This window comes from Puma concolor, chromosome A3 (genome assembly GCF_028749965.1).
Source record: "Puma concolor isolate L17-30 chromosome A3, mPumCon1.1.hap2, whole genome shotgun sequence".
NCBI classification, from domain to species: Eukaryota; Metazoa; Chordata; class Mammalia; order Carnivora; family Felidae; genus Puma; species Puma concolor.
Window position 1 is genome coordinate 129709585 of NC_141669.1, and position 24392 is coordinate 129733976.

At 49.2% G+C, this 24392-nt stretch overlaps 1 long non-coding RNA gene across 3 annotated transcripts in view; it reads left to right on the plus strand.

Moving 5' to 3' along the window:
• The first annotated feature begins 75 nt into the window (after positions 1 to 75).
• LOC147582792 (uncharacterized) overlaps positions 76 to 24392 on the plus strand; it is a 233735-nt gene continuing 209418 nt past the window's right edge. Inside the window, exons 1-2 of one of the 3 annotated variants that reach the window (XR_015249522.1) lie at positions 76 to 616; positions 1955 to 2036. This is a non-coding gene — a long non-coding RNA (uncharacterized LOC147582792). The remainder of the gene's footprint in view (positions 617 to 1954; positions 2037 to 24392) is intronic. The other 2 variants (XR_015249520.1, XR_015249521.1) reach the window with 2 other exon arrangements.

Below are 24392 nucleotides of genomic sequence, written 5' to 3' on the forward strand. Positions count from 1 at the left end.
CTCGCCCGGCCGCGCGTCACAGCCAATCGGGGACCGCGCCGGGGCCGCGATGGCCAATCAGCGGCCTCCGAGCCGCAGCCAACCGCGGCGCTCCGGGGGCAGGAGCGCAGCTGGGCGCAGCTGGGCACGGAAGCGTGGGGCGGCGGCGAGTCCCAGCTCGTCGCGTTTCGCCCCCGGCGGGGGCCTCGGTTCCTGCCCCCACGGAAATGCCGCCCGTGGCACCACCCATCTCTCGCTCGGTTTGCCGGCCTGTGCAATGGGTCGAGGCCGTGCGCCACCGGACCCAGAAAAGGGCGTTTCTTCAGCACGCACTGTCAAGCGCCTCCTGCGTGCAGGGAGCGCGAGTGGAGGGCGCCGGCCCGGGGCTAGAAAGCCAGCACTTGGTGGACACTTTGAATCGTACTCCTGGGCTGAGGCCCATTCCCACTGGGCTAGCTTCTCGAGCCCTACCTCGTGCGGAGGTCAGGAGGACCCTGCGTACACCTACTGTGTGCCAGCTGCCGTTGAGCGTCCCGGGGAGGAGAAACGTCGAGCCAGATCCCCAGGACCTCTTGTTCTCCCGAGGGAGAAGACAGTAAACTGAGGAGAATGACCCTAAGCGTCACTATAAGATTTGGTGAGCGCTTAATATCTGTTAGGCGCAGGCCCAGGAGCGAGTCCACAGCCTTTCATTTACTCTTAATTACCAATGATGTTGCCTCCTCGGGGGCGGGCCCCTCTTGCCCTCCCTACTCAAAGTTGCCCCCTCCTCCAGTCACTGTGACATCATCATGTTTTGTCTTCACAGCGCTTGTCATGGGCCATAACATGTGTCATTGACCAGAAAACCAGTTCCTGAGGGCCCGGACTTGCTTTGTTCACAGCTGAATCCCCATGTCGGGATCCGCATAGGGCACGTGGTAGAGGCTCAGTAAACACTTGCCGAGTGAATTAAGGCTCAGCCCAGTGCATTTATTCAAACCTTTGCCTGTTTCAAAATGGGATGATTTGTCTTTTTGTGGTTGAGTTGTAAGAGTTCTTCATGCATTCTGGACGCTAGCCTCTTACCAGATACATGATTTGCAAATCTATTTTCTCATTTTGTTGGCTGTGTTTTCACTTTTTGGATAGTGTCCTTTGGTGCACAAAACCGTTTTTGCTTTTGATGAAGTCCAGTTTCTGGATTTTTTCTTTGTTTTTGCTCTAGGTGTCCTGTTTCCTCCTTCTTCTTCTTTTTTTTTTTTTTTTTTTTTACAACATCATCGTATTCCCTTATGTGGCTGGACCACATAATTCGTGTAACTAGTTGTCTGTTGAATAGGCACTTGGGTTGTTTCCTGTCTTTGGATGTTGTAAAATTTTTTTTTTTTAATTTTTTTTTTTCAACGTTTATTTATTTTTGGGACAGAGAGAGACAGAGCATGAATGGGGGAGGGGCAGAGAGAGAGGGAGACACAGAATCGGAAACAGGCTCCAGGCTCTGAGCCATCAGCCCAGAGCCCGACGCGGGGCTCGAACTCACGGACCGCGAGATCGTGACCTGGCTGAAGTCGGACGCTTAACCGACTGCGCCACCCAGGCGCCCCGTAAAATTTTTTTAATGTAATGTCACTTTTGCATGGGAAAGACACACTCTTGAAGTGGGATTGTCGTGATAACTGTTACATGCCCTTGTCATTTTGGTAGATAGAGACAAACCATTCTGAGGTAGGTGGATACTGGGATTAGAATCACGTCCTAATTTATACTCTCACAGCTGTGTTCAAGAATGCTTGTTTTCCCACAGCCTTGCCAACTATTAAAGTAAGTAAAATTAAAAATTCAGCCCTTCGTTAGACTGAGCCCATTTCAATAGTCCCATGTGGCAGGTGGGAAACGTATTGGGCGGTACAGATGTGGAACATGTCCGTCATAGTTCTGTTGGGAAGCTCTGGTAAAGAATTGCATGGTGACTTTGACTTTATATTTTTAACAGGGTCTCTCTGGCTCCACGCAAGGAATGGACCCAGTGACCGTGCAGAGGCAGGACACCAGGGACAGGTGCTGAAATAGCCCAGGTAGGAGTGGATGGATGGTCAGACCAGGGTGATCATGGACTTGGGAGAAGTGGCTGATTCTGGATGTATTTTGAAGGTGGAGCGGCCAGCATTTGCTGGTTGATGAGATGTCAGGGATGACGCTCAGGTTCCTGGCCTGAGCCCTTGGGAGACAGAGGTGCCACTGGCTGAGCTGGGGGAGATCAGCTCTGGGGGTGGGGAACCTGGGAGTTCTGTTTTGCATATATTACATGCGATGGGTGTTGGGTGTTCCGGGGGAGACGTTGAATGGGCATCAAGCCTTGTCTCCTGATGTCTCCTACTGTCATCCTGCCATAGGGCCTTTGCACTCACTGTGCCTACTTCCAAGTGAATGATCTCCCTGGAGAGGGATGTGGCTGGCCCCTTCTCTTCCTTTACGTCTATGTTCTCCGCTTCCTCCTAGCTCTGAGACTCAGGCTGCAAAGCTGCCTGAGATGGACACCCCCGAGGTGTCATGGTGTTGGGGGATGGAGCCCCCATGGCTTGTGCCGAGTCATATTGATCTGGATTGCCACATTCATTCACTCACCAAATCTTTACCAAGAATTGCTGTGGGCCAGGTACTGTGTAAAATGCTGATAATTCAGCAGCAGACAAGACATGGGAGGCCCCTGCCCTCAGAGTTGCAAGAGGGACAGACAATAAACAGGTAAAAAGATAATCTAATTTCCGGTAGGGACAAATGATGTGGAGAAATGACGCAGGCTACAGGGATGGACGGAGAATGACGAGGAAGGAGTACTTCAGCAGATGGGGAGGGGAAGGTGTCGGCAGAGCCTTTCCTAGGAGGCAGCAGTTAAGCAGAGACCTGCAGGAAGTGAAGGAACTGCCATGAAGATACCCAAAGAAGTGCAGAGGCCCTGGGGCAGGAGCATGCTTGGTGTGCTCAAGCAATAGCAAGGAGGCTTATGTAGCTGGAGCAGAGGGTGAGAGGAAAAAAGGGGGAAGGTGGGATCAGAGAGATATTAAAGAGCCAGATCATTATGCACCATTTAGGCCAAATATGTGTTGAATTAATGTATGAATGAAAGACTGGGGCAGAGAGAGAACTATGGGAATGCATACGTAGTCGTGATCTACCTCAGGAGGAGAAATCAGGGAGGGCTTCCTGCAGGAGGGGAATCAGCTGAAATCTGAAGTTAAGTAAGAACCCGCTGGGGAAAGGGAATCAGGTGAGGTATGAGAGTCTTCCACACAGAGGGAATAGCACGTGCCATGTGCTCTCACCCTGGTGGCGAGAGGTTGTTTTACTCAACTGAATTGAAGAAAAAACAATCGGCGAGCCTGGAGTGAACATGAGAAGAAAGTTGTAGAAAAATGGAAGTTCCATGGGGGCTTGGGCATGCTTGGTGCCCTACAGAGGAATCTAGGCTGTTCCGAGGGCAGCAGGGAGCCCCGCAGAATTGAAGATCCAGTTTGTGCTTTGAGAGAATCCGTCTAGCTGCTGAGAGGAGGCAGGTTAGAGTGGGGGTGCACCGAGAGGGAAGGGCAGTGAGTAAGAAGGGTGCACAGGGGTGAGGGGTGAGGGGGCTGGAGGCAGGGAGGCTGTAATGGGGGCTCGTGCCAACTGACTTCCTTCTCCCACCTGGTCATCTGCCTGACGGTACATTTGCCGTTTAAACATTTTCAGCATCTGCTCCCAGCCAGCCCTGTCCTGGGGGCTGGTGGACCCGTGGGGAATGGAGTCTCATTCCTAAGAGACGTTCCTCAGTGACTCACAGCGCCTGATGTTGAGGAGAACGTTTAAGGTTCCTCATGCACATTTGCATAGGTTCCAAACAACACAAATTGACTGCAAAAATGAGCTTCACTATAATTTTTGCTATTCATGTATTTATTCATTCAGCAAATATTTATTGAGCAGATATTACAAGGCAGGGCCTGTTCTAGGTACGGGAAACAGCAGGAATAAAAGAAGACAAAAATCTCTGCCTCCTGGAGCCGACACCTGGGGAGGTGGTGGTGGGGGGTGATGGATAATAATCAATAGGTAATGAACTTGTTGACATGCCAGAAAGTGAAGTGATGGCTGCTTTGGAAAACAAACAAACAAACAAACAAACACAAAGCAGGGTAAGGAGGATCTGAGGCTGGGAGGCTGGAGGGCAGGTTGAGTTGTTGATGAAGGTGGCCAGGGACTGCCTCACTGAGAAGGTGATATGTGAGCAGACTTATGGGAGGGGATGGAAGGAGCCATGTGAGACTGCAGGGGAACAGTGTTCCAGACAGAGCAAAAAGCCAGTGCAAAAGCCCTGAGGCGGGAAGAAGCATTACTGGCTTTTTAATGATTGAATGTGTGGGCTGTTAAGAAAAAGTAGGGGCGCCTGGGTGGCGCAGTCGGTTAAGCGTCGGACTTCAGCCAGGTCACGATCTCGCGGTCCGTGGGTTCGAGCCCTGCGTCGGGCTCTGGGCTGATGGCTCGGAGCCTGGAGCCTGTTTCCGATTCTGTGTCTCCCTCTCTCTCTGCCCCCTCCCCCGTTCATGCTCTGTTTCTCTCTGTCCCAAAAATAAATAAACGTTGAAAAAAAAAAATTAAAAAAAAAAATAAATAAATAAATAAATTTTTAAAAATGGAGGGGCGCCTGGGTGGCGCAGTCGGTTAAGCGTCCGACTTCAGCCAGGTCACGATCTCGCGGTCCGTGAGTTCGAGCCCCGCATCGGGCTCTGGGCTGATGGCTCAGAGCCTGGAGCCTGTTTCCGATTCTGTGTCTCCCTCTCTCTCTGCCCCTCCCCCGTTCATGCTCTGTCTCTCTCTGTCCCAAAAATAAATAATCGTTGAAAAAAAAATATTTAAAAAAAAAAAAAAAAAGAAAAGAAAAAGTGGGCTTCAGGGCACCTGGGTGGCTCCGTCGGTTGGGCGTCTGGCTTTGGCTCGGGTCATGATCTCACGGTCCGTGAGTTCCAACCCCACGTCAGCTTTGTGCTGACAGCTCGGAGCCTGGAGCTCGGATTCTATGTCTCCCTCGCTCTCTACCCCTCCCCACTCATGCTCTGTCTCTCTCTGTCTCTCAAAAAATGAATAAACCATTAAAAAAAAAAAAAAAGAAAGGAAAAAGTGGGCTTGGGGCCCACAGGGACTTTAGAAGCTCCCGGTTATAGCCTGGTGGAAGGACCAAGGGCCTCAGCGTTTCCTGGCTGTGAGACAAGAGGGGCCACTGTGTTCTCAGGACGTCAGGTATCCCTGCCCACTATCCCTAGAGGCTACGTGTGCCCAGCCGGGGCTGCTTGTTCCCTAGGTCAGTCTGTGGGAACATCTTCACATGTTCCCTATTCCCAGCAGGGCCTCCTGCCCAGAAGGAAGTAGCCCAGAAGTGACCTGGTCGTGCTGCAGGCTGTCTTCCAAAGCCCTGAGTGTGCCTGCCCTGTGACCCTGCCACCACTTCGGGGTGTGGGTGTGGACAGGAAGACCTCCTTCCCTGGAGGGTCACGGCCAGGCCAGGCTGGCCAGGTGGTGCATGACTGGGCTACAGCATAGCCGTCCCCAAACCAGGCCTCCTCCTCCTCCTCCTCCTTCCTCCTTTCTCCATTCTCCATTCTCCATTCTCCATTCTCCATTCTCCATTCTCCATTCTCCTTCCTCCTCCTCCTCCTCCTCCTCCTCCTCCTCCTCCTCCTCCTCCTCCTCTACATTTTACAGTGTTTTATTGTATGTGTGAGTCATGGGGATGCAGACATCTGTTTCTGGTTGCCCACAGCCATTCCCCCTCCTTCAGGGAAATAATACCTTGAATTTTTGGAGGAATCTCTCTTGCCTGCTTTCTCAGCAGACTCCACCGCTTTAATATAAAAGCCAAGCAACGTTGTCCAGCGACCTGGAACATGGCGATTGGTTCAGAAATAGGTGCGTGACTTCAGATGGCCCAATGAGAGTGAATTTGAGGATCTTGGCATGGAGTTGAGACATGGGTGCTTTTTTCCCCCGAGGGAAAAAAGTCTCATCAGAATCTGCTGACAGCCATGAGGGGGTGAGTTCCCTGGAGAAGGCGAAGAGGAGAGACCAAGGGAAACCAGGTCCTTGGTGAGATCCTCGAGCGGCTGGATCAAGCCTTACTTGAAAGTGGATCTCCCTTTCTAGTCAGTCAGACTAGTCTGAGCACCCCCACTTGTGTGCTGTGTGACCACGGCAAGTTTTTATTCTTTTGGGATGTCGTTTCCTAATGTGGAAAACAGGGATAATAAGAGTATGGCTACCTCATGGGGCTGTTGTGAAGATAAGCTGCTAAATATATTGTGGTTAGAAGAGTGGCACATTGTAAGCACGCACTGAGTTTTAGCTATTATTAGCATTAACCGCCTAGAGCAAACCTTACCTGAACTGCGCGTGATCATCTTCTGGACTTTGCAGTTATAGGAGACCAAGCCATCCTCTGTTTCTATTTTACACCCTCTTTCTTACTTGCAGAGTGTGGGGGGATCAAGATTGGGGGGGATTGGGGAGAAAGGTGTGGGGGACTGGTGTTTGCAGGTGGCTGTCCCTGTGTGCTGGGTATTTTAGATACACTTGCTCTTTGGCCCAATTTTATTTTATTTTTTTAATTTTTTTTTTCAACGTTTATTTATTTTTGGGACAGAGAGAGACAGAGCATGAACGGGGGAGGGGCAGAGAGAGAGGGAGACACAGAATCGGAAACAGGCTCCAGGCTCTGAGCCATCAGCCCAGAGCCCGACGCGGGGCTCGAACTCACAGACCGCGAGATCGTGACCTGGCTGAAGTCGGACGCTTAACCGACTGCGCCACCCAGGCGCCCCTCTTTGGCCCAATTTTATAGAAAAGAAAACTGAGGCTCAGAACACTTCACTTGCCCAAAGACGAGTAAGATTTCGCCAGGGAGAAAGGGTGAGGGAGTGTATGCTGGGCAGCAGGCCTGGGAAGATCCAGGGTCCTGAGGTAGGAATGTGCTTGGTGTACTGTTTGCGGAACAGGGGTAATTTGGAGTCCAGGGAGTAACAGATTAAAAAACCGTGTTTTAAAAACTAGAATAAGGGGCGCCTGGGTGGCTGGGTCAGTGAAGAGTCTGACTCCAGCTCAGGTCACGATCTTGCAGTTTGTGAGTTCGAGCCCCATGTCAGGCTCTGTGCTGACGGCTCGGAGCCTGGAGCCTGCTTCCAGTTCTGTGTCTCTCTCTCTCTGCCCCTCTCCCGGTCATGCTCCCTCCCTCCCTCTCTCTCTCTCTCAAAAATAAATATATATAAAAAAAAGAATAGCTCGATGAGCTTCCATGTCTCCTTCACTCAGATCCCCCAATTTGCAACATTTTGCTACACCTGATTTATCATTTTCTCTGTGTGTGTAATTTTTCTGAACCATCTGAGAGTCAGATACAGACCTGATGACTTTTTACCCCTAGTGCATTTCTGAAGAACAAGGACATTCTCATACATGGCCACAGGTTTGAAATAGGTTTCAAAGTCAGAAAATTTAACGTTCACACAACATTGTCATATAATTTCTCAAAAAAAATTTTTTAATGTTTATTTATTTTTGAGAGAGACAGTGAGAGCCAGGGAGGGGCAGAAAGAGAGAGAGGGGGAGACACAGAATCCGAAACAGGCTCCAGGCTCTGAGCTGTCAGCACACGGCCTGATGCGGGGCTTGAACTCACGAACTATGAGATCGTGACCTGAGCCGAAGTTGGACGCTTATCTGACTGAGCCACCCAGGCGCCCCTATGATATAATTTCTATTGTCCACGTTCAAATGCCACGAATTGTACCAATAATGGCCTGAAATCATTAATAACTACGAAGGCCATTGTACCCCTTCGTAAGAGAAAAAACATACACCTGCCCACAGAGAAGAAAATCACTAACATCCATAAATCTGCTTAAAGAATCTGTGCTTAAACATCCTACTTTCAGGCTCTGTCTATCTCAAGCAGTGGTTTTCAACTGGGGACGCTTTTGACCCCTATGGGACATTTGGCAACATCTTGAGACATTTGTGGTTGTCACAGCTGGGGGTGGTGATATGCTATTGTCGTCTCTTGAGTAGAGAGGCCAGGGACACTGCTAATGTTCTTGCCACGCACAGGACAGAGAATTCTCTGGCCCCGAATGTCCGTAGTGCTGAGGTTGAGAAACTGATCTATAAGTAAATTGGAGAGAGACACCTCCCTTTCTTGCGGTCAGAGCACCCGGTGGGACGACGCTTCGCCCCGGCAATCCTGTTTCTCCCCAGCCAGTCTGGAAAACCCCGCTCCTGTGGGCTTAGGAGGTCCAGCCAAGTCTGTTTCTGATCGCTCCATACTGGAACTAACCCACACATCCCAGCAGGGGGAGGCTGATAAAATCAAACTGTAGTCAAGCTGTGGTCACGGCTCTTCCGTCAGCTCTGTTTGCTCCTCTGTAAAATGGGGCCGGGGTGGGATTGGAAGGGTGCCAGTTATCTCGGGTCCAGCTGCGACTTTATGACTTAAGGGCATAACTGCTTCTGACTCATGTGTGACGGACGCGTTGGGATTATGTGCTGAGCAGTCTCTGAGCTTTTATTTACAGGAGGCTGCATTGGAATGTCTCCCCATAGGAATCGAGGGCAGGGCCTCTGCTGAGTCACCTCTCCCCGCCACCCCCCTCCCCCCCAGCCCGGGAACCCGGCTCAGCATCTAACTCTTGTAGAAGCATGTGCCATTTCTTTGATGCCAACTGTACCCTGGACCCAACGCTGACTCCGCATGCTCTCGCAGTGCACGAGCACACGCACTGTCTTGTCTCCACTTTCTAAACGAGCGAACTAAGGCTCAGCGAGGCATGACACACCGCTGGGAAAGGCAGAATTGGGGTTCAACCCAAGATGAATCAAATTCCCAGGTCTGCACTCTTTCTAGGTTGCTGCACCTTCTCTCACACATAGTAGGTGCTCAGAAAATGTATGGGTGGCAGGGAGTGGCCAATGTATTCATTGGTTGTAGAACCCCGAGTTTTAGCAGAAAGCATAGCCGCCCAGCTAATGCTGTTCCAGCCTCCTCTGCAGCAGTGTAGGACATGTGACTCAATCTGGCCGATTGAATGAGAGTGGAAATGGCACAAAACATTCTGGTTTGTGCCCTTAAAGATGTTGGCTTCTACTTCCTTTTCTCCACTCCCCACTGGCAGGAATGTAGATGTGATGGCAACGTTACAGCTGCCACGTTGGGCCATGAGATGGAAACTGCCAGTCTAAGATGGAAGAGCTGTAAGACGGAAAGAGTCTGGGTCCCTGACACCATAAAGCCATCATCCAACCCTGGACTGCTTTCATTCAGATTAATATCAGAGAGGAAAATAAATTATTTGCTTGTGTGGGAGGCACTTGTTATTTGAGTGGGCAGTGTTGATTCTGTATCTCACCAATGTATTTGTTAAGCGACTGAATGGAGGCTTGGACGACAGAAGGAACAGTCAGATACAGGTCCACACGCATGTACAAGTGCACAAAGACTGCACTTGAGCCTAGGTGGAAGCATCCATCCAAGTGCGGTGGCAGAATCTGTGGCCGGAGGAACCAGCTTCAGACCTGGCTCTTGTACTAACTTGCTGTATGCCCTCGGGTAAACCGTGTGCCCTCTCTGGGCCCCACACTCTTCAGCTGTAAAAACAGGCTTCGCACGTTCACGGAATCTATGCAGTTTAAAGATGTTCATTGATCTTTGCAACTCCATTTCGAGAAACCCATTCCCGGAGAAATCCTCCCCTCATAGCCTGTGACCACAGGTGCTAGGATATAGCTGCCGCTTGGTTTGTGGAGGAAAAACTTGGGAATATCCTTAAAAGTGATTAAACTATGGCACGTTTGTCGCTGGGGTGCGGACCCCAGACCATGGCCACGAGACTTCTCTGGTGACACCTCCTGGCACAAAGTGTTACTGCAGCCCAGCTCAGCAAGGCCCTGGGAATTTCCAGGACAAGAGAGGTTTGGGGGGTAGCGGTGAGGGTAGTGTGGGAAACCACAGAGCAAGGAGAGATTTGGAAGGAAGGCACCAAGGCAAGAAGGGGGCGCAGGTGTTCAGGTCGAGAGCAACAGACCTGGCTTCGAATTCAGCTTCGCTGCTTACTAGCTAGGTGAGCTTGGGCGAATTTGGGACTTTCTCTGAGGCTCAGTTTCTTCTTCTATAAAATGAGGACCCTCGTGCCCACCTTATGGATGTCTGGTGAGGATTTCATGAGAGCGTTCTTTAGATTAGTTATCGAAGCAACATAGAGTACCTATGATCTGGGTGATTGATTGAGACTCTCATCCTGGCGCTAAGATGCACCAAGACTCAAGTCCTGCCCTCATGGGGCTTACAGTCTTGAGATGGGGCAGATGGCGGGGGAGATAATAGACGAACACTCGTATGGGATAATTTCAGTTACTGATAAACTGATAATGCCATAAAGGACAATAAAGCAGGAGATGGATCTTTGTTGGTGGCAGCATTATAGGGCATCTCTGAGGAGGTTTGAGCGGAGGCCAGAAGGAGCCACACCTTGTGTATATAGAGTACATGTAAAATACTAGTGGAAAACCCTGGCACATAGTAAATGCTCAACTAATGGTGGCTCATAGTCCTATCATATGGATGCATTTCCAATTTTCTGAGGGGCCAAAGGCCCTGTCCTGCCGTAACATTTCCTCCTCCCCTGCTCCCTCCAGCTTAGAGGTGGCACAGGCTTCTGCGAGGAATCTCTGAGCTTTTCCGCAGTCTCTTTTTTGACTTTTGGGCTCCTCCATCACCTCCGTGAGCAATTTCCTGTTGGAAAGTTTCTCTGTTTAAATGCACAGTGGTTTCTTTTTTAGCCCCTTCCTCCTTCTTGCGGATAAAACCCCAGTGGGCTACAGATAGGAGAGGCAGCTGGGGGCGGGGACCAGGGGGCAGCTGGAGAGTCAGACCCGCCTTGTTTTGTCCTAGCTCTGCCATTTGTCGGCCCTGTAAATCTCATCAGGTCACTTCGCCTCCCTGAAGCCTGGTTCCTCACTGGCTTGTGGGACAAAGGGTTGTACCTGTTGACACGGGGATGTTCTGGGCATTTGATGAGACGTGGCGTGGATGCCACAACCTTAAGAAAGAATAGTAAGGAGGAGCCTTCCCCTGCCAGTCGAAAAAGGCACACGCCATTATAATAAAAGCAGTGGGGGGGGGGCGCCTGGGTGGCGCAGTCGGTTAGGCGTCCGACTTCAGCCAGGTCACGATCTCGCGGTCTCGCGGGATCTCGCGATCTCGCGGTCCGTGAGTTCGAGCCCCGCGTCGGGCTCTGGGCTGATGGCTCGGAGCCTGGAGCCTGTTTCCGATTCTGTGTCTCCCTCTCTCTCTGCCCCTCCCCCGTTCATGCTCTGTCTCTCCCTGTCCCAAAAATAAATAAACGTTGAAAAAAAAAAAAAAAAGCAGTGGGGTGCTGACGCACAGAGAAACAGACCAACGAGGGAACACGGTGGGTTGGAGCAGACAGAGGTTGCATGAGAGCCAAGTGTGTGGGTAAAGGTGACCCCACAGCCCGCCCAGGAGAGGAGACAGGGTTCAGAAGATGGTGTTGGGAAACTGGCCCCCAGTTGCAAACACAGGCAGACTCTTAACGTGGATTAAAGTCTTAATGTGAAGGTGGGGCACCTGAGTGGCTCAGTGTCCGACTTTGGCTCAGGTCATGATGTCACGGCTCACGAGTTCAAGCCCCGCATTGGGCTCTGTGCTGCCAGTGTGGAACCCGCTTTGGATCCTCTGTCCCTCCCTTTCTCCGCCCTTCCCCAACGTGTGCTGTCTTTCTCAAAAAATAAATAAACTTGGCGCGTGGGTGGCTCAGTCGGTTAAGCGGCCGACTTCGGCTCAGATCATGATCTCGCGGTCCGTGAGTTCGAGCCCTGCGTCGGGCTCTGTGCTGACAGCTCAGAGCATGGAGCCTGCTTTTGGATTCTGTGTCTCCCTCTCTCTCTGTCCCTCCCCCGTTCATGCTCTGTCTCTCTCTCTCTCAGAAATAAAAATAAACATTAAAAAAAAAAAGTCTTAACATGAAGGGGAAAATCATAAAATTAGCAGTTATAAGCACATAGTGGAATATCATTTAGCCCTAAAAGGGAATGAGATTTGAACACATGCTATAGCATGGAGAGTTCTTGAAAGTGTAATGCTAAGGGAAACAAGCCAGACTCAGAGAACAATAATAGATAGATTCATACAGATAGAAAATTGGATGGTAGCTGCCGGAAGCAGGAGGGGGGAGGGAGGACGGGGAGCTATTGTTTGCTTTATTTATTATTATTATTATTATTATTATTATTATTATTTAACATTTATTTATTTTGTGGAGAGCTTAAGTGGGGGAGGAGCAGAGAGAGGGGGACAGAGGATCTGAAGGAGGCTCTGTGCTGACAGCAGGGAGCTTGATGTGGGGCTCGAACTCATGAACCATGAGATCGTGGCCTGAGCTGAAGTCAGACGCTTGACCGACTGAGCGACACAGGTGCCCCAGGGAGTTATTGTTTAATGGCGACAGAGTTTATGTTGGGGACGATGAAAAAGTTTTGGGTATTGATAGTGGTGATGGATACAGGACTTGTGAATGTAATCGATGCCCCTGTATTGTACATTTACAAAGGATTGAAATGATGCATGTGATATATATTTCACCCCCAGAGTGCCCTCTCATTAGTAGAAGAATAGTCAGAAATCACTTTGTGCCTAGAGGTGAGAAGAGACCTCTTAAATGAAGCTAATTTCAAAAGCACAAGCATAAAGAATCTGATTCAGAAATGGCCAAACAACTTAATTAGACATCTCACCAAAAAAGACACTCAGATGGCCAGAGTACACACGAGAGGATGCTCATTATCATTAGGGAGATGCAAATCAAAGCCACGATGGGATAACACTTCACACCCATTAGGATGGCTCTCGTAAAAAAGAAAAAAACAACGTCGAAACTACGTCTTGGTGAGGATGTACAGGAATCGGAACCCTGTTGTAGTGCCTGGTGGGAATGCAAAACAGGGCAGCTGGTGTGGAAAACAGGTTGGCGGCTTCTCAAAAAGTGAAACAGAATTGCCATAGGATCCCCAATCCCGAGTTGAAAAATGAACTCAAACAGATGCTCGAATCTCATTCATAGCAGCGTTATTCACAACAGCCCAAAGGGGAAAACAATGCAAATATCCACTCACAGGTGAGTGGATGCGCCAAATGTTTGTATTCAAAGGAGGGAATATTATTCAGCCTTAAGAAGAAATGAACTTCCGACACAGGCACCAACATGGATGAACCTTGAAGACACTAAGCAAAGGGAAATAAACCAGACACAAAAGGACAAGTATTGTGGTTCCACGATTTGAGGTGCCTGGGGCAGCCACACTCAAAGAGACGGAAAGTAGAATAGAGGTTTCCAGAGGCTTGGGGAGGATGAAAAAGTTCCTGAGATAGACGGTGATGATGGTTGTCCAACCCAGTGATTGTCGTTAATGCCACTGAATTGTACCCTTAAAAACCACTAAAATGGTAACTTTTATGTTATCTGTGTTTTACCACAACCAAAGCCCCCACAAGTGTATAAAAGGCAAAATATATATATATTTTTAATTACTCTGATTACATCAAAATTGAGGAATTCTGGCCCAAGGGTACCATGGACAGAGTAAACAGGCAGGGGTCAGAGAGTGAACACACAGCAGTGTCTAAAATTGCAGTGCTTAGGGGGCGCCTGGGTGGCGCAGTCGGTTAAGCGTCCGACTTCAGCCAGGTCACGATCTCGCGGTCCGTGAGTTCGAGCCCCGCGTCAGGCTCTGGGCTGATGGCTCGGAGCCTGGAGCCTGTTTCCGATTCTGTGTCTCCCTCTCTCTCTGCCCCTCCCCCGTTCATGCTCTGTCTCTCTCTGTCCCAAAAATAAATAAACGTTGAAAAAAAAAATAAAAAAAAAAATAAAAAAAAATAAAATTGCAGTGCTTAGGGGCACCTGGGTGGTGCAGTTGCTTAATGGTCCGACTCTTGGTTATGGTTCAGGTCACGGTCTCGCAGTTTGTGAGTTTGAGCCCTGCATCGGGCTCTGCGCTGACAGTGCGGAGCCTGCTTGGGATTATGTCTCTGTCCCTCTCTCTGCCCCTCCTCTGCTCGCGCTGTCTCTGTCTCTCTTAAAGTAAATGAATAAACTTAAAAAAAAAAAAAACAACTACTTAAAAAAATTTCAGTTCAGTGCTTAGGACTGGGTGGTTCAGTGAGTTGAGCATCTGACTCTTGATTTCAGCTCAGGTCATGATCCCAGGGTTGTGGGATCGAGCCCTGCATCGGGCTCCACTCAATGTGGAGCCTGCTTGAGATTCTCTCTCTTCCTTCCTCCCTCCACTCCCTTGCTTGTGCTCTCTCTAAAAATAAAATAAAATAAAATAAAATAAAATAAAATAAAATAAAATAAGATAAAGTAAAATAAAGTAAAATAAAATAAAATAAAAAATAACACAGTAAAGTAAAATAATACAATAAAATAAATAAAATAAAATAAAATTGCAGTGCTTAGAATATACAGGAAGCTTGCACATACACAACAGAAGAGACAGTGGCCCCAAAGGATAAGGGACAATGGATGTGAACAGGAATTTACAGAAGAGGAAAAACATCAGCAAATGAATCAGGCTCAAACTAGTTAGTAATAGGAAATGAGAATGAAAACAACCAGGAAATATCACTTTACGCCTGAGAGATTGGCAAAATTAAAAAAGCGCCCAGAGTTTGGTTTTAAAATCTCATTCTCCAGTAAAAGGAACCAGGGCAGGGGTAAGAAAAGTAGAAAGTGAGCCTGAACATCTTGTGCCAGAAATAAGTAAATGCCCAGAGAATGACTGGGACGTGGTGACAAGACACAGGAGCCAGCAGAAAGTGACTTGGGCTGTGGCCGAATCTGGGTCACTTTGAGCACTGACATAAGTAATGGTGGTGATGGATTTTTAACCCCTGAAATAAAATAAAACCCATGGGTCCATCTTGATATAAATGAATAAGCAAATAAATGGGAATATGGTGATTTTAAGATACGACCACCAATTCTTTGACATTCTTCTCCTCAAGAGGTGAAATTTAATTCACTTCCCTTTGAGTGGGGGCTGGATTCAATGATTCTTTTTTTTTTAATGTTTATTTATTTTTGAGAAAGACACAGAACATGAGTGGGCGAGGGGCAGAGACCAAGGGAGACACAGAATCCGAAGCAGGCTCCAGGCTCTGAGCTGTCAGCACAGAGCCCAATGTGGGGCTTGAACCTATGAACTGTGAGATTATGACCTGAGCTGAAGTCAGATGCTTAACCAACTGAGCCACCCAGGCGCCCCTCAGTGATTTGATTCTGATGGCTAGAATATGGCAGAAGTGATACTGGGTTGGAGAACAAGGTCATTAATAAGCGGGTGCTTTCTCTTTGCCCTTTCTCTGCCATCACTCTGTCTAGGTGAAGACAGCTTCCATATCGTGGGGACACTCAGGCAGCCTTACGAACAGTCCCATGTGGTGGGGACTGAGGCCTCCCCTAACAGTCTTGTATGAACAGGACTGTATGAACAGCTTCCACGCAGGGGCCTCCTTGGAAGCAGGGGCCTCCGCACTGACTGTCCCACACGAGTCACTAGCCACCAGGGGCTGTTAAGCACTTGCTATGGCCACGTCCAAACTGGAATATGCTGTGTGAAATATACACTGAATTTCAAAGATATCATGAAAAAAGAGATGTCAAATATGTTGTTAATAATTTTTCAAGTTGAGAACATGTTGAAGTGTGACTTTAGTTACATTGAGTTAAATAAAATATATTACAAAAATGAATGTCACCTATATCTTTTTCTACTTTTAAAACCATGGCTGCTGGAAAACTAAAAGTTAAGTGTGTGGTTCTCATGTCTGGCTCACATGTTATATTCCCACTGGCCACCAATGCCCCAGCCCAGCTGAGCTTTCAGATAATTGCAGCCCCAGCTGACAGCTTCTTTTTTTAAATGTTTATTTTATTTTTGAGAGACAGAGAGAGACAGGTCATGAGCAGGAAGAGGGGCAGAGACAGGGAGACACAGAATCTGAAGCAGGCTCCAGGCTCCGAGCTGTCAGCACAGAGCCTGATGAGAGGCTTGAACTCACAAACCATGAGATCATGATCTGAGCCGAAGTTGGAAGCTACACACTGAGCCTCCCAAGAGCCCCAGACCCAGTTGACATCTTGACTGCAAGCTTCTGAGAGACTCTGAGCCAGAACCTTCCAGCCAGACTCCTCCTGAATTCTCAGCTCCTCAAAACAGTGAGAAAATGAATGATTTTTGTCTTCAGCTGCTATGTTTTGGGATCATTTATTACGTAGCAATAGATTGATTGAGGCAAGCATCATACGTGACGTTAAAATTAGTGAACGTTGGAAGATTAAAAGGATATTTAGATGGTTTAAAAATATCTTCCCGGGGCGCCTGGGTGGCTCAGTCGGTTAAGCATTGGGTCTCGGCTCATGTCATGATCTCACGGTTCGTGAGTTCGAGCCCTGCGTCGGGCTCTGTGCTGACAGCTCAGAGCCTGGAGCCTGCTTCCGATTCTGTGTCTCCATCTCTCTCTGACCCTCCCCCGTTCATGCTCTGTCTCTCAAGTAAATAAATGTTAAAAAAATTTTTTTAAAAATTAAAAAAAAAATATCTTCCCACAAGATACTTCTCCTTATAAAGAGAAAATACGGTAACTTGCCAGTGGTGAAAACTGGCAGACAGCCACTTGACCACGTGACCACTATTGACATGACCAGTAAGGGGGCAAATGGCTCTCAGGTGTCCGTGATGGCAAGCACCGAGGAGGACAGACACGCCACCAGCAGCGGGGGTCCTGACAAGCGCAGAGCTTGAGTCTGACAGTGAGGAAGCTTCAGAGAGAGCCACACGAGGGACAGTCTCACAAAATAGCTGGTTTGTCCTCTTTGAAAGTGTCAACATCATGAAGGAGAGGGACTGAGGAATTGTTCGCAGTTAAAAGAGCCAGGGCAACTCAATGCAGTGAGTCGCAGACACCGAGTATGTCTCACCCCTAAGCACTGCAGGGTGCATATCACTAGTTGGAGCTCAATATCTGTTTCTGTCTGTAAAACTTATATCCAGTGAGATGCACAAATCTTAGTGGAGTTTTGATTATTTTTGATACGTACATCTGCCTGTGTTGTCCAGACTCTTTCCAAGATAAAGAACATGAACTGGGCTGAATCGAGTCCCTCGAAAAGATATGTTCAAGTCTTGACTCTTGTTTTGTTTTGTTTTTTAAGTTTATTTATTTACTTTGAGAGAGAGAGAGAGAGAGGGAGAGAGAGAGAGTCCCAAGCAGGCTCCACACTGCCAGAACGGAGCCCGATGTGGAGCTCGAACTCACGAACTGCAAGATCATGACCTGAGCTGAAATCCAGAGTTGAAAGCTTAACTGACTGAGCCCCCCAGGCGCCCCAGGTCCTGACTCTTAGTACTTGTGGATGCAACCCGATTTGGAAATAGGGTCTTGCAGATGTAACGGAGTTAAGATGAAATCATCTGGGACTAGGGTGGATCCCAAATCCAATGACTGGTGTCTTTATAGAGAAAGGAGAAGGAGATTTGGATACAGACACACATAGGGGGAAGAAGGCCGCGCGAGCACAGAGGCAGAGACGGAGGGATGCGGCTCTATGCCAGGAATGCCAGGACTGGTAACCACAATCAGCTAGAAGAGGCAAGGAAGGATTCTTCCCGAGAGCCTTCAGAAGGAGTGTGGCCTTGATGTCAGATTTCCAACCTCCAGAATGTTTCCAGCCTCCAACATGCATGTCGCACGTGTATGTTGTTTTAACCCACCTGGTTCGTGGTGGAACTTTGTTATGGCAGCTCCAGGAAACTAACACAGAGTGCTCACCATCACCCCAAGAAGGACTCTCACTCATACTTCCCCACTCAAGCTTGCCTGCTCCCCCGTTTGAGGCAACCGCCATTCTGATGTTTTCCGCCATGGATTAATGTTGCTTATTCTACAGCTTCATAGAAAAGGAACCGTGCAGGGTTTTTTCTTTTATGTCTGGTCAATCTCTCCTCGGTGCAAGATGTAGATTCGTCCAGCTTGCTGCCTCTATCGGTGGTTGGCACGCCTCTAATTAGAGCCATTTGGCTTGGGGGGAAGCAAATTTTGAAGCTGAGGAGGAGGGGAGTGGGAGATAAGGATGGGAAATTTCTGTTCAAAGCTGGGCTTGGGGCCCCCTGTCCCGGCCTTCCCAACCGACAGGTGCTTTTTCAGCTCCGACAGCTGCCTGGGGAGGTTGGAGGCTGGGCTCCACTGCCACCTGGTGGCCATTCTGGGCAGTGCAATCACAGATGCTAGCAAAGGCCCCGTGGGGTGGGGAGATTGTGGACCAGGTAAGTGTGTATTTTCCTGGGTTGGGTCCCCAAATCACTTTAGAGCAACTTAGCATCAGCATGATTTCAGAGTGTGTGTGTGTGTGTGTGTGTGTGTGTGTGTGTGTGCGCGCGCGCGTTGTGTGTACGTGTGCTCAGACATGACCTAGGTTGGGCTGACCTTAAGAGGCTGCCAGGAGGAAGCAGGGAGTCATTTGACTTGGGCGTTCAGGGACAGTTTCTCCAGGCATATCTCATCTGTAGGTGGAAGGGAAGGGTGTCGAGGCAGAGGGAACAGCATGGGCAAAGGTATGGAGGCAGACCCATGCAATTGTATGGCTTTGTAAACTCAAATAATAAGGCAACACGTTATCCATGAACATTTTATTTTTTTAATTACATTTTTAAAAATTAAAAACATTTTTATTTGAGAGGGAGAGAGTGCGTGAGTGGGGGAAAGGGGCAGAGTGAGAGAGAGAATCCTAAGCAGGCTCCGTGCTCGCACAGGGCCCAACGTGGGGCTTGATCCCACAACCCTGGGATTATGACCTGAGCCGAAATCAAGAGTCAGATGCTCAACCTACTGAGCTGCACTGGCATCTCCCCCCAGCCCCCCACCATGGTGAACATTTTAAAGTTAGGAGAAAAAAAAAAGCATTTAAAGTTAGGTCTTCCCCCCACCTCCCCCCTCAGCCCCCACCCGTCTTCCTGTGGAGACTTCCTTTGAGGCTCCCAGGGAACCCGCCTCCTGCTGTGCGTGCTTCTGTGCAGTCCTACCCCTGGAAGGTGCCGGGAATGATGGTCTGAAGCCTAAGGAGGCCTCACAGTTCCCAGTTCTGTGCTCTGGGGGAAGCCGGCTACTGTGCAGGGGAGATCACGTGGGGAGGGAGAGACTACCTCACGGGGAACTGAGGACCAAGCGCAAAGCCGGCAGACACGTGCTCCGGCCAACCGTCAGCCCCCCCGGGGCCCCCTTAGCCGAGGGGTCACCCACGGGAGGGTGGGGACACTCCAGCCAGCAGCCGGCACTGTAGCAAGAGACCAGCAGCCTGGATTTCTGACCCAAGGGACCGTGAGCCCACAAATGGTGGTTGCCGTAAGCCACTGAGTTTTGGGGTGTGTTATTCTACAACAATATTCAGAGCAGCCCGGACCCCAGGCTGCCACCGTTGCCTGTTTCTTATGTCCCTTCCACTGGGAGGCCACCTCCTCAAACAGACGGCGGAGTGAATCCCCACATGGCCTCTCATTTATGGGGCGGTTTACACACTGCACAGCCCGGCCTGCACTTGGCTTTTCTCCTCTCAATGATGGATCTTGTTTCTGGATGCGTGTGGTTCAGCGCAGTAGTCACTATCTGCAGGAGGCTATCTGAACTTAATTAAAATTGAATAAAATAAAACATCCGTCCTCAATCACGTTAGCCTCAGGTGCTCACTGGCCATATGTGGCTTGTAGCTCCCATATAGCACAGTGTAGATGTAGAACATTGCCATCATCCCAGAAAGTTCTATGGTAGAGCGCTGGTCTAGAGCCTCTCCCTCATCCTTTTTTATTTTTTTAATGTTTATTTTTTGAGAGAGAGGCACACATACACAGAGTGCAAGTGGGGGAGGGGCAGAGAAAAGGGAGACACAGAATCCGAAGCAGGCTCCAGGCTCTGAGCTGTCAGCACAGAGCCCGACGCGGGGCTCAAAGTCACCGACCGTGAGATCATGACCCGAGCCGAAGTCGGTCGCTTGACCGACTGAGCCACCCAGGCGCCCCCGCCCTCGTCCTTTTTAGCAGCTGCACAGCATTTCCTGGTAATGGTGGCCATTGACGCTGTCTCGCAAGGGCTTGCTGTTCCCATGTCTGTCCTTCTCTGTGCAGGTGTATCTCTCTGGTGTAAATGCCCAGCATTTCTGGGCCCAAGGACATTTCTGGACCAAATTGCAACGAGAGGTTCTACCACTTTGCACAGCCACTAAAAATATGTAAGAAGGTTTGTTTTCCCACACCGTCTACACTATGTGTAATTAAAAACAGTCTTAGCTAGTGGCAAATGTTCTCGAGACAAACACAGCCCTACCGGGATCCTGCCCTGCACATCCTCCTTCCACCTCAGAGTGCCCCTGGGCACCTTTCCGTGTTGACATAAGAAGGGCTACCTTGTCCTTTTCTTTAAAAAAAAAATTGCGGTAGAATTCAGATACCATAAAATTTACCGTCTTATTTTTTCCCATCTTAATTATTTCTTATGTGAAATTTATTGGCAAATTGGTTTCCATACAACACCCAGTGCTCCCATCTTAATTATTTTTAAGGGTACAGTTCAGGGCCACTAAGTATATTCATATCATGGGACAGCCATCAATACCATCCATCTCCAGAAGCTCTTCTTTTTCTTTTTTTTTAGGTTTGTTTGTTTATTTATTTAGAGAGAGCACGAGCGGGGGAGGGGCAGAGAGAGAGGAAGAGACAGAGAATCCCAAGCAGGCTCCGCATTGTCCACGCAGAGCCTGACTTTGGGCTCAAACTCACAAGCCGTGAGATCATGACCTGAGCCGAAACGGAGTCGGATGCTTAACCAACTGAGCCCCCAGGTGCTCCCAGTAGCTTTTCATCATCTTAAACTGAAACTGTGACCCCATTAAACAAATCTAACCCCTCTCTCCCCCAGGCCCTGGCAGTCACCACTCTACTTTCCGTCTCTATGACTTTGACTGCCCCACGGGCCTTCTCTAAGTGGAATCATCCAGTATTTGTCCTTTTGTGACTGGTTTATTTCACTTAGCATAACGTCCTCAAGGTTCACCCACGTTGTAGCGTATCAGACTTTCCTTCCCTTTAAATTTTTTTTACATTTATTTTTTTTATTATTGAGAGACAGAGCATGAGCAGGGGAGGGGCAGAGAGAGAGAGGGAGACACAGACTCTGAAGCAGGCTCCAGGTCCTGAGCTGTCAGCACAGAGCCCGACGCGGGGCTCGAACGCACAAACTGTGAGATCGTGACCTGAGCCGAAGTCGGACGCTCAACGGACTGATCCACCCAGGCGCCCCGGACTTTCCTTCCCTTTACAGGCTAAATAATTGTACGTATAGACCACGTTTTGTTTGTCCATTTGCACATCGATGGATACTGGGATGGCTTCCACCCTTTGGCGATTGTGAATAATGCTGGTATGAACATGGGTGTGCAAATATATCATCAGAACCTTGCTTTCACTTCTTTTGGGTACGTACCTAATAGTGCTAGACATGGGAGTGCTGGATCATACGGTAGCTCTGTTTTTAATTTTTTGGGGAACCCACCATACTCTCCAACAGTGGCTGTGCCATTTGACATTCCCGCCAACAGTACAATTTTTCCACACCTTCACCAACACCTGTTATTTCCTGTTTTTCTTGACAGTAGCCGTGCAACTGGCCACGAGGCGTTCCCTTGTGGTGTTGATTTGCATCTTCCTCATGGTGAGGGATGTTGAGCATCTTTTCATGTTCTTGTTAGCCATTCATGTTTCTTCTTTGGAGGTATGTCTATTTCAAGTCCTTTCCCCACTTTTAATTGGTTGTTTTCTGTTGTTGAGTTGCAGGTGGCTGCTGGGGCTGGAATGTATTCCTTGTGTAGTCTGGATGTTCACCTGTCAGATATTGCAAAATATTGCAAATATTTTCTCCCATTGCTTAGGCTGACTTGCCATTCTCGTGATTTTGTCCTGGGCTGCATGGAAGCTTCTAGTTTGGACATTGTCTGATTTATCTACTTCCTTCTTTTGGTTGCCAGTGCTGTGGGCATCATACACTTTATCCCTTTAAAAGGCTATGGAGTGGTCCATATGGAGTGTGGCTGTTTTATAATTGGATCTATCAGCAAATCCTGAAGGTGCTACTTTCTTTTTAAAAATTTGTTTTTAATGTTTATTTATTTTTGAGAGAGAGAGAGTGCGAGTAGGGGAGGAGCAGTGAGAGATGGGGGGCGGGGACAGAGGAGCCAAAGCAGGCTCTGCTCTGACAGCAGCGAGCCTGATGTGGGGCTTGAACTCATGAACCGTGAGATCATGACCTGAGCTGAAATATGATGCTCAACCGACCAATCCACCCAGATGTCCCCTGAATGTTCTACTCTCAGAACAGATTCGGAATCTGTCCCCTTCTCACCACGTCCACAGCCCCCACCCTGGTGGCGTCTACCATCAACTGCTGGCTTCTCACTGGGCTCCCCGCTTTTGCCTTCACTGCTAACACTGTCCACCCCCCGCTTGCAGCCAGAGGGATTCCGTTAGACCCAAAGTCAGATCCTGTCCCTCTTCTGCTCAGAACTCTACATGGCTCCCGCTGACCCGGAGTAAAAGCCAGCGTCTATTCAGTGCCCCATAAAACCCTGCGTGAAATGGTCCCCACTGTTTCCGAGGTAATTTCCTGCTATTGTCCATCTGCTCTACCCACAGCAACCCCATGGACCAGGCATGCTCCTGCGGTAACATATGCCTTGCTGTTCCCCTTGCCTGCTCCAGTGTCTCCACAGCTATCTGCATTCGTGTTTTTGATCGGGTGTCATCTCAGCGTCTCCTCCCCTGCCCACTCTAACCTACAGTGAAGATCCAGGGGCACTGGGGTGGCTCACTCAGGTGAGCGTCCAACTCTTGATTTCAGTTTGGGCCATGATCTTGCGGTTGGTGAGATCAAGCACTGTGTTGGGCTCTGCACCGACAGCATGGAGGCTGCTTGGGACTCTCTGTCCCTCTGCCCCTCCCCCCTTCAAAATAAATAAATATTTTTTTTAAAAATCTAAAATTAAAAAAAAAAGTTAAAATCCAAACTCCCCAGCTCTCCTCATTCCCCTCCTCTGTTGTATTTTTCTCCAGGGTGCTTGCCAGGATCTAGCACACTGTATGCTTTACTCATTTATCTTGTTATCTTCCAAGGGGAATGTTAACTCCATGAAAACAGGAATCACTCTGTCTTGTTCATGAATGTTTCTAGGGCCTGAACCACAGTCGGTGCCAAAAATTGTTTGGATGAAAATCAAGTGAAAGTGAGCACCTTTTGTCGGTAGACATTGGTTCGTGGGACATTTTTATTCTTTCCACTAGCCTTCCGTGTCCTATCATATCCGTAGTGCCCACTTCTGGATCCCAAAACAAGAGGGTTCACATAAACCACTCCTGCATTCCCAGAGCCTGCCACATGGTGGCAGCATGTGCACAGGCAAGTTTCACGAGCCGGGCCTGAGCGCCTCCCGGGACTCCAAAAACTCTGGATCCCAGGATATTTGGCTTTGAAGTCTTCAGGGATCTAATTTGGGTCCTATTTGGGAGATGGGGAAAGTGAAGCTCCCAAGAGGAGGCATAGTGGAGAAAATCTCGGACACTGGAATCCGGAATCTGGCTTTTAAGTTTGGCTGTTTTACCAGTTCACTGTGGTGTGGGTGGGGATCACTGCGTGTGAAGTTTCCGTGGCTTACCAGGGTCAGGCCCTCTGGGGGGCCGGGCGAGGGCTGATGCACTTGCATGTGTCATGGTGGGCTAGTAGAAGGGGGAGCTGCTGGCCCAGCACGCCCAGGACAGGGGGGATGTTATTACCCCATCGTGCAGGCCTGGGACTGGGGCTCAGAGGACACACCCGTGTCATGGCCAGGAGGGCACAGAACAGGAACCTGAGCCCCCCCCCCCAGGCCCCCACTCCAGATCCACCAGAGACTGGCTCCAGGGACCATCTTTCAGCCTTATGTTTCTGCCGGCTGGCTGATCTCTACCCTCTGCACACACCTGCCTCCATGCTCCCTCAAAGGGGCGAGCCTGGGACTCCCTTTGGGCGAGTTGCCTCGGTTTTCTCCTCCTGAAAATGGGGCTGAGGAAAAGCTGCAGGCTGGGGGAAGGGATTTCGAAAGCAGTTTGGGGGCAGAGGAGGGTGTGTATCCGGGGAGGAAAGATCCTGTTCCTCCACGGCCCCCGCCTGGCTCCTGCCCAACACTTCCAGCCACACACAGGCCCAGCCCACAGATTCTGGTTTTAAAAGAGAAGCTGGAAATTGGAATTTTGATGTGAGGTCTCCT